General features: G+C 46.6%; 1 long non-coding RNA gene across 1 annotated transcript in view; it reads left to right on the forward strand.

Annotated features, from left to right (window-relative positions):
- The first annotated feature begins 1,255 nt into the window (after nt 1–1,255).
- Nucleotides 1,256–13,743, forward strand: part of LOC135101106 (uncharacterized) — a 35,146-nt gene continuing 22,658 nt past the window's right edge. Inside the window, exon 1 of the long non-coding RNA XR_010269027.1 lies at nt 1,256–1,343. This is a non-coding gene — a long non-coding RNA (uncharacterized LOC135101106). The remainder of the gene's footprint in view (nt 1,344–13,743) is intronic.

Genomic DNA, 13,743 nt, shown 5'->3' on the forward strand with positions numbered 1-13,743 from the left:
GTCCCAAGCTTCGCCTCGAGGTCGGCCTGGCTGGCTTGTTCCCTCGCTGGTTGTATTTTCTCTTCATTCGAACTCTTATCCCAGTCAAGATTTTGTGCCGCAAGTAACCGTGGCGAAGTGGAATCCTGCCGAAATTTCACGGCGGCTGCAAGTGGGTTTGGCTGACAAAAACTCAATCGAGATGTTGGAGCGTTTAGTCCTGACCCAATATGGCACCAGCGGGGGAGGGAGCAATCAGGGATCATTACGCCTTGCCGATGATGGAGATGATAACCCGCAAATCATTCTCCTCTAACTAGATGGACGGCTAGCGCTCCACTTCTCCCTCTCTCCTTCCCTCCACGGCGCCCTAGGCTTGTCACCACTCCAGGCGGGTCCGCATTGCGGTTCCCCGCTTCCCAGGTGACTGTGATCTTTGATAGCACAACGCTCAAAAATGTTTATATTAATATTCAGAATTTCAGAGCTGAACCTTTTGCGGGCAGGCTGGAGGGCTTGTGTCAAGGATGGAGGAAACGGTAGGTTTCGGCAAGCTAAAAGAAATAAAAGTTTATTGAATATCGTTAGAAAGCATTATTTCAGAGTCCTCGCAGTAAAAGTATTATGTCGAGATAAAAGGCTTACCTCTGATGGTGGTTGAATTCTTATTTTTATTTATTTTGTGAGCAAATACGTTAATTTACTGAGCAAATAGGGTTCGGCTTGGATAAGCAAAACGTACCTCACACGCTATTCACTTTTACATACATATAAACTATTGCCAAATATGTTGGTGCTTCATGTGAAGCCTCGTGTGCTGGTCAGGTTTGAAGGAGTATTGACACAGGCCGCAGCCAAGACACAGCATCTGGCGCTACAGCAACACATGGAGACGTAGGATCATAAACTAAACAATGAAAAAAAAAAAAAAAGGAACAGGTGTACGTACGTAAGATCGTAAAACCAAACAATAAAAAGAGGTGTCATGATTGCCTCACGAGCGTGTGGCGGTGCGAGCATAGTTCCCGCCTCGCACGCTGATTTGCCCGCACCGCTGACCAATGAATCATCCCCACCATGTGTCAGAGAGAAGACGCCACCGATCAACGCCGAAATATTTTGTAGCACTAAATCTCACCATTCAGAAAGTGACTCACAGTATAAATTCATTGATCTAAAACATTCACATAAACTGTTGAAAACTTTAGCAGGTTATTCTCCTTCGCCCCTTAATCCCGCGATGATGCAGAAGCGGACGAGAAAGAGTCAAGCTGGCAATCAGTACCGCGTGCCCGGCGAGTCGGTTACTAACTAGACTGTGTGCTTAATTGTGTCCTTGATCTACTCATACATCTGCTTCCCTGGTGAGTGTACTGACCACGGTGTGCGTCGAGGGGTGTTTGAGATGGTGGTGATGGTGGGGTGAGTGGTGGTGATGATGTGGAGTGAGGAAGGGTAGCAGGAAAGGAATGACATTTAGAACAGCCTCGCCTCGCCTCACCTCGCCGCATGTCCAGTGACTAGGCAGGGATGGTGACAAGGCTCTTGCCATGTTTGCTTTGCTTTATCAAATCAAGGCCTCTGTTGGTGCTTTAGTCTGCGTGTATTCGTGTATAATCCTCTGCTTTAGAATGCCTGTTTACTTAGGTCTGTTTTTTTATACATATATTTTTGTTTCTGATTTGAATCGCAGCATTAGGACTTGTTATAACGGAGGCTCAAGCACGCCAGGTCTCCTCCCCGCTGAGTGGATGGACTTTCATGATGCTCGGGAAAAAAAAAAAAGCTGCATATAAGCAGGAACATGAACTTTCAGTCTACAATTCCGTAGCTTTATCTTTTTATTACCACAGATGCTTTGCCAGGAAGTAAATGTAGAGAGCTTATTTTTGTAGCGGTGTGTGTGTGTGTGTGTGTGTGTGTGTGTGTGTGTGTGTGTCGTCACTGCCTTCCTCCATCTGTGGTTGGTACAGGAGAGCTGCGGTCACTTAGTCTGATTAAAGGTGGTTTTGTGTTTGTCATTTCTCTCTCTCTCTCTCTCTCTCTCTCTCTCTCTCTCTCTCTCTCTCTCTCTCTCTCTCTCTCTCTCTGTTATTTGCTTCTATTTTAAAAGGTTTCGTTCTGTATTTCAGGCAATTACCTCATCGCTGTTGCACTCCTGCTGCTCTCAGTGTTGTTTGCTCTTTACTTGCCCCAGACGTTCCCCACCCACCCACCCACCTACCTACCCGCTCCTTCCCTCCATCCCTCCCTCGATCACCCTCTCTTCCACTCCCTCCATTCCTCCCCTCCTCCCAGTCTCCCCTTCACCTACTCCCTTCCCTTATCACCCCCGCTTCCTTCTCCTCTCTCCATCCCTCTACTCTCTCTCTCTCTCTCTCTCTCTCTCTCTCTCTCTCTCTCTCTCTCTCTCTCTCTCTCTCTCTCCTTCCTTTCCTGTCCCTCTCTCCCTTCCCCCTGTCCTTTCCTCCCTTCACGCCATTATTGCTCCTTTATTTTTTTTCAGTAGAATAAACAATGAAGTATAATAATTTCAATTGAACTTCTTTGTAATAATGAAGATAAGACGAAGAATAAACAGTGCAACCAAAATCCATATTAATAAGAGATGCGACCTAAGTGAAAGGGTTAGGGGGGTGAGAGATGGGAAGCAGGTAAGTGTTATGAGCGTTGTGAGAAAGTAAAAAGGAGGTACAAAGGTGTCACGGGTGTTGGATGGGAATGGAAAAGTTAAAAAGTGTCGTGGGTGTTATGGAAGATGGAGCAAGGCAAGGAGATGAGTGTCAAGATTATTATAGAGGACTAGAGGGGAGCAGATATGTGTCATCAGCAATATGGAACAGTAGAGGAGAGTAGAAAAGCGTTAATTTTGGCGATGTAGAAGAATAGAAGATGGAACAGAGAACGGGTTGCTATAAGTAAAATAAATTCAGACAATGTGATTTTGAAAGATTTTTTGGGGAGTCAGTTTTGTAAGACTGAGTAGGAGAACTGGCATGTTTAAGTAATTGACGATGTGCAAAGGTAGAAAGCGATATAGGCGTGTATTTGCTTGTTATTAATGTAATACAAGAGAAACATTGTATGAAGTGAGGTATGGAGGTAGAATGAGTCTAGCGAGGAGTCAGGTGGGCGCCGCAGTGAAGGGCACGTGGGCAGCAGGTGTGTGGGTACTGGAGGTGGTGACGACGGCGCCCATCCAAGGGTCAGCCGTCCTCCGGTCGACCCGCACGCCTGCTGGACCCTCAGACCCGTTGTTTGGCGTCATTCACCTCAGCGCGACGAGAGCGGCTTATCTGGTCTTTAACTTACAACGGCCGACAGATGCTTGTTCTCCCTGTAATGTCTCGCTGCACTCGCAGGTACAATTTGTAGTACTAATGGTACGTGGTACGAGAGGAAAAAAAAATGAAGTGGACAGGACCGGCCGAGCAGCACGTCTCTAGATAATGTGTTCCCCTCTCTCCCTCTTCGTCTCCCGCTCCGCCTGACTGCCCCGCTGCGTGCCATATGATACTGTGAGTCACCCGCGACACAGTCTGCCCGTAGCAGCCGCCGCTTCGCCCACCTGTCGGCCTCACCGCACGTCGGACGCATTGCTTAATTACACGCTGTGACTTGCACTCCGCTGCCTGCACGTTTTTCCTTCGTTGTGGGATTCTTGTAAACGAGAATGATTCGCACCCACATAGAAATGGTCGGCAAGATGTTCCGGTAGACGGCGCGGCGTGGACGAGGATGCCGCCGCGATGATATAATAGCTTCCTTCCGGCCGAGTGACCGGAAGTGAGGAAGTTGTCTGAGAAAGTCAAACCGCACAGTTCAGGCATGCGGTTTGTGGCCTTGCCGGCTACTTTTCCGAATAGCTTCGTTCAGCATCGCTACAGAGGGAGCGAGATAGGACACTGGCAAATTTTTACTGATGTAGTTTTTATCATATGATTCTGGATAGACGATAACCTTGTGGAAATTCGAAAGGTGATGACGCTGCCGAGGGTGTCCTGCTAACGGCTGCAAGGAGTCTCACGGCGGCAGCAGATCGAGAAGTGACCGGCGGAGTGAAAGACGGGCGCAAACAATAAAATTAAACGAGTGGGGGAGGGAAAAAAAATAGAAGAAAATTGAGGGGGAAAGTACAGACCAGTGACTTTGAGATATTAAGAACAAGGATTAATGGAACACCTGGGTGAGTGTTGCCGGTGGAGGGAGAGGGGTGGGCGGTTGGTGGGTTAGGGGGTTTGAAAAACGCAGGAAAATATCACTTGGTAACACGACGCCGAAAATGTGAAGAGTATAAATCCATTAACACCAAAGTATACAAAACCTGTAAAGAAAATAAAATGCTGGAGGAAAAGATGGTTCCACCCACACCGGCGGGAGGGAGAGCGAGGGAGTGAGAGAGATGCTTCTCACCTCTTCACAAATTTCACTTGCCCACATAAACAAGTACTTAGCGATTCGACATCCCTCTCTCAAGGACGTGGCTGTCACAGGATATATTGCTAAACATATATAGATTATTTTACTACACCACTCTTCAGTGTTTGGTGATAAGGGCTCTTCAGGTATAACGGAATTTGATCACCGAATCACCTGAATTTTTCCTTATAGATTTTATTTCCGATCTCTCTTCGTCTCACAGGATGAGTAGCTAGCAGGGTATACCCGTTCAGATCTCACCGTATAATCTAGCTGGCTGTGATTACCGCACGAGGCGTATAAGCGTCAGAAGTGTGAGACAAAGGTGTGCAAAGTTGGCTGTCCGTGTCATCGCCAAAAATGTTTGCGTCTCAATTAGCTTGAATCTTAAATCTTGGCGAGCGTGCATGGTATTTCATTTCTATTTTGGCGCACTTGCCCTCAGCGCCGCCCTCCGTCACGGGTGTGAATAGGTGTTCTGCTCGGTGTACAATTATCTGCTGGGGTTTACTGATGCCCGACCGTCCAACCCTGAGTCCCGACACCACCTCTCACCCCGAGGCCAACCTTGAAGGCACATATGGCAATATCCATTTTCCAGTGTTTTTTTGTTCTCCTTCGTATATCGCGTGACGTCTCGCGGGGCTTTTTTTTCATCAATAATCGAGAAGCAAAAGTAATAACAGTGAAGGGAAGGAGAAGGAGAGGGAGGAATAGCAGAGGGTGCAGTACATCCTCCTCGTTTCCATTACAATGATTACGGAAAAGAGACACCCCAGCGCCCCAGTTGTCGGCCACCTGGATATTGGCTCCACACTGACGGGGCTAAAAATGCGATGAAAAAGTTCGGTACTAGAAGTCATTACGTGCGAGGCCAACATTGCGCCGCTCACCCGCCAAATGTGACTCGCGCTGCCCGTGACCGGAAGCCTCCTGAGCAAACGTCGGAAGATGACCATCAGGCGGCAGCAACCACCCACGTCCCACAACTGTCGGCCGCCGGGAATTAGGGCCGATGGTGGAATTTGGGAGATTAATGTTGCTCGTCTACTGCAGTCTTGAGGCCAAGGAAACTGCGCTCTCGTCCTCTCCCTGCACCCCCTCCCTCAATTTGCTCTTTCTTTCCCTCATCTTCTTTCTTATTCTTCTGTTTCTTTCCTTCTTTCCTTCCTTCCTTCCTTCCTTCCTTCCTTCCTTCCTTCCGTCCTTCTTTCTTTCCTTTCCTTCTCCTTCTCCTCGATGCAGGCAAGGGACGCGAGCACCAGACTGTTACCACGTGCGGGAGTCATCGTCACGCTCATTGCAAGTTTCTTTTCCACATTCCCACAAACACTGGAAGTAAGAAGCGTAATTCTTAAAACCCGAACTATATGCGGGGCAATTTCAATGATTTTGCGTATAGTTTCAGACAAATATAACAAAGAAGAATCGTTGTTATGTTATCTAGTTCTATACGGAAATGAGATAGAAAGAACTGATGTAATGTTTTATAAGTTTCAGTTATCGTGAAACGGAGGAAAAATCAATAGTTGCGTGATCATATTGTGATGGAAAACAGAACCCGTCGTTAGCTGTGTCAGGTAGGCGGGATCAGGACCACCTCTGGGCCTTACGAGAGATACAGACGTCCTAGTAATGTGCATATCTCTTCCTGGATTCACTGGACCTTCTGAGAAAAAGCCCCGCGTGTGATGACGGTCTCGTGTGACGCCCTACGTGTCACCGCGGAAGAAACAATGGTGGAGATGGCACGACAGGCCGCCGGGGTAGGCTGGCACTTCTCACAATCTCCCCGACACGATAGACCGAATTGATACACATTCCTCGTCCCCTGGAATTATTTTTTTTGATTGTGTCTGAGTCTGAAACTACAGTATGTTGCCATGCAAATAAAATTGTTTGGTAGTTATATTTTTGTAGTGTTTCTTAATATTCAGAAAACGTTGCAAATACCCAAACAATCCTCAGTTAACAAAATAAGTGTACCGAAATTAATCACGAGACTCGTCCAAAGAAAGATGAAGTACAAAAGCAGAGATAGCCAAGGCATTTTAGTTCACATGTTTCATCATTCTGGTTTTGTTTAGAGCTTATTCTGTATAAAAGATGATAAGTATAACAAATTTCAAATAAAATAGTAAAAAAAATTTAAACATTAATAACTGCTGTGATAACATAAATCCTACTCTTATTAGAAGATCAATGAAAATTAATGAATACTTGTATAAGCAGGTTTTTCTGCGTATAGATTGTAAAATTACTAGTTAATGGACCAGAGAGGGGCTTTTACATCATCAGAGGTAAGGGACCGATTGAGAATAAACATCAGGAAATTGCATGACGCCTCTGCACCTAAATTGGCCTGCAAGAGCCTCATAGTCACAGTACTTAATCACCCCGTCACTTCCTGCAGTGCGTGGCTGCTCTCGCCTCGCTCCCTTCCCTGCCAGCTGGCGGCGAGGTGGCGTGAGATGCTGCCGTCACTCAACTGTTTGTGTTGTGGCAACTGACCAGACGAGAGCGGGAAGAAATTATACTCATGAAAATGGTTCGTTACACATTCCTCGTACCTTCTCTCGAGGCGACAGGAATCATTAGGTAAGAAGCGTCGACGAACAAAAGTGTGGTAATGTTGACCTATGTTGTTCTTTTTTTGTAGTGTCTATTTTCGATATCGTTCTTTATGAGAGAGTGGTTGTAGACTCTCCTGCCTTGGTAACGGACCAGGCTGCTCGGAAATGTGCCTCAAGCAGATACTAACACTATTTATTCGCTCAGCCTTACCGTTTTTGCCTGAAATACCAAAGAATATAAAGTTTACTACCTGAGCGATGGGCAGATGTATAAAACAGTGTTGTTAGTGGGCATTGTAAGGAGTTCATTAATTCTGTAGAAGTTTTCGATCAGTATCATGTGGTAAATGAAAGAACAGTTGTGGTGGTGTTGGTTTGCGTAGCCTGGCCACCTCGGGGATGAATGAATGAGTGATTGGATGAATGAATGTTATTTGGATTTACTGGGATATGTGTGAGAGAATGTAATGATGAGTGTGAGTTATTTGTAACTTGTTCTTTGACGCTTTTGATTGATTTATTTTTTTTACCGTCATCATCATCATCATCATCATCATCATCATTGTCATTATCATCAGTTCAGGTGGTCTCGTGTCATCTGTCTCCTGTCGTTTCGCACTCATACAATCATTAGTGGATCACCGCGGCAGGCAAGTGTTGATTATGGGAGAAACTACAGAGTGCTTAGAGAGGACCGTGAGTGTGTCGCCTCGTCCCCCGCGGCGGCACTTTCTCAGACCTGAGGCATATTAAAGTAATGTCCGATAACTGTCAATGATACTCTTATTTTCAAGATTTTTTAAATTTATTTATGGCACCGTTATCTCTCTCTCTCTCTCTCTCTCTCTCTCTCTCTCTCTCTCTCTCTCTCTCTCTCTCTCTCTCTCTCTCTCTCTCTCTCTCTCTCTCTCTCTCTCTCTCTCTCTCTCTCTCTCATCGTGCAGTGCTACATGCAGCACCTGCACAATCACGGCGGGTGTAGGGGAGGGTTTGCCCGTCACCCAACAACTGTCTGCCGCCGCGTCCTCGTTGACTCTCACGTTGCTCCCTACGTGTGCTTACCGGCGGGTTGTGCGGGGCAGACCCAGATGACCCAGCACGGACCGCCTCCCACGCCACGGGTCAAGGAGCTTCCACTTAATGTAGAGGCGGCCGACGGGTCCGGGTAAGGCGACGCCCCCGCACTGCACCGGCCCAGAGTTCGCAGCTTTGCGGTAATGCACTTTCCAGGTCGTTCTTGCGGCGCCGCACCAGCCTGGGACCGCGGTCATCTTGCGGTCTTGCAGGTGACCCTCTATCTGCAGGTTCCCAGATTTGAGGGAATAATTTGGCCGGGTGTTCCCACGCTCTCGTCGCAGGTCAGCAGGTTTCCAACTTTCCGCAAAGCCTTGACCGGCTGGCTCTTGCGGCTACCGGAAGTCCGCCAAGTAGAGTAGTGGCCATAAAGGCAGCTCTGCCCTTTTATGGCGAAACTTTACAGTGGCGTTGCCTGCGGTGATATCTGTCGATAACGTGCAGTAAAAATTTAAGTTTCTCCTTCCTTCCGGACAGTGACGGATCGGCGGATACAAAGCGGAGTCGGTGACGGCGCTAAGCAGCAGCAGCGGCAGCATAAAGCCGTAATTTGGAGTTCAACTCTTGACTTGTGATTCACTGCTTCAGACAGTTTTCCCTTGACCCCGCCCACAAAGTCGAAAGTTTGTTGCTTCTCCTCTTTTTTCTTTCTTCTTCCACCCTCGTCCGGATGGGTTACCGAGGTTTGGACAGAACTTCCGGTACGAGCACTGAGCTACTAGCCCCGCCTCTCTGAACTCCTTTGCCTAGTCTTCTTGTTACCGGGACAGGACGGTTCTCATCCATACCTGCGTTGTTGCAAACATGATCTTTTATAACTGTTAGCCTATGAAAATTCTGGGGTGGAAATACTGAGAGTCAGACCGTCACTTTTTTGACGTTAGATTGTGGAAGTGGACGACGGGAAGGAAACGTGGCGCGGGCCGCGGGGGCACACCGGCTTCCCTCGTCTACCAGACAACCAGGTTCTGTGGGAATTTTTGGTCACGATCTCCCACGCTCTTTGCTCAGGTTTGGTGGCAATTTCTTCGATTACCAGGTAAGGCGAAAGGGGGAATACAAGAATACACCGAAGTCCACAATTTTTCTTCGTGACTTTAGCTCTGCACTCGGTTTATGGTTACAGTTGGCTAGGGATGGTCACCTTGTGTGGACGCTGTCTTCCCCAGACAGGCCACCACTGTCATGGAGTAATGCTGCTGCTTTCCGACTTGAGTGTGACAAGAAAAAAAGACTTCATCTCTGTTCTGTGAAGTGTATGCTCAGTTTTCTGACGATATACTATACTGTTCAATACTGTACATCCTGTATGTTAAGCGTGTAATACACCCATATTTTATAAATACAGTGTCTGTTATATATGCAGCATTGTACTCCATTATATGGAACATAATTCAGAGATACAGTATGGTGAGAGAGAATATAAAATTATCTGAATTACTGGTGAAGGTACAGAAATGACAGAGGGCTTAATAGACGCCAACGAAAGTTGGTTGGGCAAGAGTTCAGTCCGAGGAAGGTGAAAGTTAATGTGTGGTGATTGTATGGTTTGTGCGGCAACGCACAGCCATGTGTAGTTGTAATGACAGCCATTGTCTGTCTCTATAAACGTGTTTTTCTGTTATAAAGCTTTTGTCTACTCGTCTGTCTCTCAGTCTTTCTGAGTAGACTGTAGGTCTAAGGCCGGGGTTAGATGCAAAGCAAGGCGTGATGACAAGAGACCTGTCATGTCTCCGCCACACGAGACACATCCTGCCATCAGTGGTGTTTGTGCACGACTGTTTAGCGAAGATGGGTCAGGTCGTGCCCTTCGCCCACTTAGCGTACTGAAGATCCTCCTTTCCCCGCCACTCAGGGCCGCGATACCATCACCTGCCGGGCCAGACTCGGCGGGAACAGGGCGTTAGGGACACGATAACTGGATCCACAGTAAACAAGACTTGCCCTCTCTGCTGCTGGTGCTGGAGGCTTTCACTTGTGTTGAAAATATCAGTGTTCGTGTTAAAAGCAAGGAATGCAACGATGTGTTGCTTGTACTTTATTAGAGGTTACTGACATCGGGCATGTTGCTTTCCGTCTTGTCCTCCCAATCTAACACGCTCTTCCTCGTGTCCAGCCGTCTCATGGGAAATCAGCAGAAACTTTAAAACAGCTTTCCTCCCCACAGTCATCCGCTAACGGGAATATTCTCGTTTGGGCCTGTGTACATTTGGCAAACAATTACTTCCTGTTTCTGATTTTTTTTCTTGCCTACGACTTGAACTGATTCGAAAGAGAAGTATCAAAACACCTCAGAAAATAAATCGGCTTCTCTCTCTCGGTTGTCCTATTTTCTTTTAGGGAACGTTATTACAAAAGCTTTTTTTCTTTATCTTTTCCTTGGTCGACCTCCCTGATATATAAAAACAATCAGTTCGGGAGAAAGATGAGGCACGGCTATCCACCCACCGCTACCCTTCTCCCACCCTCTCACAGTCCCTCCCATCCCACCTCTACCTCTTCCATCCTCCATCACCTCGTTTCCTCGCCTTAGAAATGCGTAAAGTAATGGATGGTGAATTCTCGTGTTTGCCTATTATTGATAGTTATGAGCCCCGGACGGTGTAGGAACCTCTTGTGAAAATTATCTTATCTACTTATCTGAACATTAGGAGACTGTTAACATTATTGAAGGAATGCATGGGAAAAAATAGTATTAGTGATATACCGAGATGCTAGGTTGCATATATAAAATCAACAGCAATAAAGAAGGAAAAACATTTTGCAGAATCAAACTTTTATATGCGCTTCGATATATTCACAAACACGCGATGAACGAAAAGATATGCATTGATAAAAAAAAAAAAAAAAGTGAAAGGACTGGAGGAATATTGCACCAGGAAAACTACTCAAAAAATAAAATATGGTCTAAGTAAAGATAAATGCGTAATGCCAGTCATTGCAGTCGGAACAGACGGAAGGGAAGTTGGGGGGGAAGACAGGAAACACGAAGGTAAAGTGGAAGGAAGAAGGGAGGAACTGGCAGAGGAGCTGACCACCGCTGGACCCCCACCTCTCCCACGGTGTAATTACCTGAGGTGTCATGCGCCGCTGCTCCCTCGCCACCCACACAATTCCACACTCCAGCTCACATACGTGGCACATACATGCACATCATCATCATCATCATTATCACCATCATCATATTCCAATAACCATGATTTCAGTAAAGGACAGAGGCTTACCCTTACATGGGGGGCGATTAAGCCATATACCAAGTCATGGTGGCTTAGGACACACACACACACACACACACACACACCATGCCTATCACCCTGTATAAAGTAATTTTCTTTCCCTGTATTGAATTCCAATAACTATAAAAATTTTGATCTTGAACACACACACACACACACACACACACACACGCACACACACACACACACACACACACACACACACACACACACACACACACACACACACACACACACACACACACACATACTCGTCACCTCACACACTGCAGGTGCTCGTCCGTCACACCACACCACACCACACAGGGCACGCGTCCTGACCTCCCACCTCACTGGCACCGGTCACTCCCACACACGCCCTGCCCTGCGCTGGTCCGGTCACCGCCCACTGCTCCCTCCCTGCACTCACGACCTCGGAGTCTCGAGCCACAACACCCGTCTTAGCGAGGATGGAAGGGGAAGGTGAGGCAGATGTCCAGGCCGCCACCACCACCTGCACGGTGACCCCGTGACGTTTTACTCACCTTAATGACGTTACCTGCGGAAGTCTTCCAGACCTGAGATGGCGCTTGGAAAATTTTACCTCTGTACCGCCGTGACGTGGTTCTTGGGTGTTTATTCTCGAGTGTTTTCAGTCAGTTGTCGTGTCTTACGGGGACGCTTTATCGCTTTATAGTCGTCGTGTTTTATCGGAAGAGGCAGCGAAGGCAAACGAGTAGGATTTTTGGCGTGTTGGTAGCCGTCAACCTTACCTCTTGGTTTCCGGTGTGGGGAAGTAAGGGGCGAGGCAGGAGGAGGGAGCAGGGAGGGGGTGACTTATTCACACGCTACTTACAAGGGGGGAGGAGGGAAGAGGAGGAACTTTGGAGCCGCAGAGGTAATAGACCAAAGGAAACAGGATGGGAAAGAAGGAAGGGAGAGGCAGGGGAGACCAGGGCGAGGAAGGAAGAAAGGAAAAGGTGGAGGAAGGAAGACGTCCGCGAAAGGTGAAGTCTGATGTTTGCAAGCACCACACAACTGAAGAAGTTACATAGTTAACTCATTGTTTCCAAGTGATGCCGTGCTGCTGCTCGGTGTAGATTTTATTGCAACTCCTGACAAAAAAATTATTGGACAGATAATTAACGGATTCATAAGTTGTGAGATTTCTGAAACGCTGTGTTGAATAATCATTAAATACTTATCATTCATTCTTAGGGATAAAAACAGTAAAATCTTGGAGAAGCACTGCAGCAAATTTGAGGAAAAGGAAAGAATGTTCTTTGCCCTTTTTTTTTTTTTTTTTAGAGACTGCCACGTGTAGGCCTGCCGGCTTCTTGCAGTTTTCCTTATCTTCTTATGTTATGTTCTTGTGTCACGATACTTTTCTCCCTTGAAGAAAACTTGCGCAAATGAGAAACTTGAAACAAGGAAAAGAAATGAACAGCGACTGAAAGCAAGATGTGAAAGAAATAGTAATTACATTTAATGCTGGTAATACCAAGATATCTCTATTAGAACTGATTCCTGACTCAACATAATATTACCACCGTGGGTACATGCATTCAAGCACCAATATAAACTTGTTTGAAGTTTAAGAAAGAAATGAATACAGAGTGAGGTGCATTAAAGGAAACCAGCGAGAGTGGAAGGAAGGAAAAGGAGAAGGAGAAAGAGGAGAAGGAGCAAGAGGAGGAGGAAGGGAAGGAGGAAAAGGAGGAGGGGGGACTGTCAGGAGCATTGGGGAAAAAGGCGATGGGGGGATGGGGGAGAAGTGTGGGGTTGGTTGGTCGCCGTGAGGGTAAAAGAGGAAGGAGTGAGTTAAAGGAAGGAAGGGGGTGGGGGAGGGAGGGAGGCACGAAGGGAAGTAAAGAGAGGAGGAGGTGGGCGGGTCAGGGGTCAGGCGTGGCGGAGTCCACTAATATGATAGAGCTCCTGTCAGTCTTGCCATACGGAGGGCGTGTGTTGGCGGGCGTCAGGACACAGGTGGCGCAGGACTCCTTTGATATCCTGTGCTGTCTGCCGCGAGGGAGGAGTGTTGGCCATATGCTAACTGTATGCTTATATATTTCACTGTGTATTTATTAGCTTATGTACTTTTCCTATCATTTTTTTTTTTTTTTTTTTTTTTTTTTTTTTAAGAGAATGGGAGATAGTTGAGTACATTACAGAAAGTGGTTTAGGAACATAGAAATATGAATGGTCATACTTATTATCTACTTATTTATTTCACTGTATACATCCTCGGTTCTGCGGTCTCATTTTTAGGGAGCGGAATCGTAAGTGACCAGTTTTTATAGCGTTTTCTGTCCTTGGCCGGCCATTGTGACTTGTATAAAAGAAGAAGATAGATAACATTCACCTACGTTCCTTATTTTCTCAGCCTTATTCAGTTTTCTAGGAAGTGAAGGATGACTGAATGAATCCCCATAAAGGCCATGAAAAATATCAATGCCACGGAAAGAATAAAGGGAAAACAAAAC

The sequence above is a fragment of the Scylla paramamosain genome, chromosome 6 (assembly GCF_035594125.1).
Source record: "Scylla paramamosain isolate STU-SP2022 chromosome 6, ASM3559412v1, whole genome shotgun sequence".
Lineage (NCBI taxonomy): Eukaryota > Metazoa > Arthropoda > Malacostraca > Decapoda > Portunidae > Scylla > Scylla paramamosain.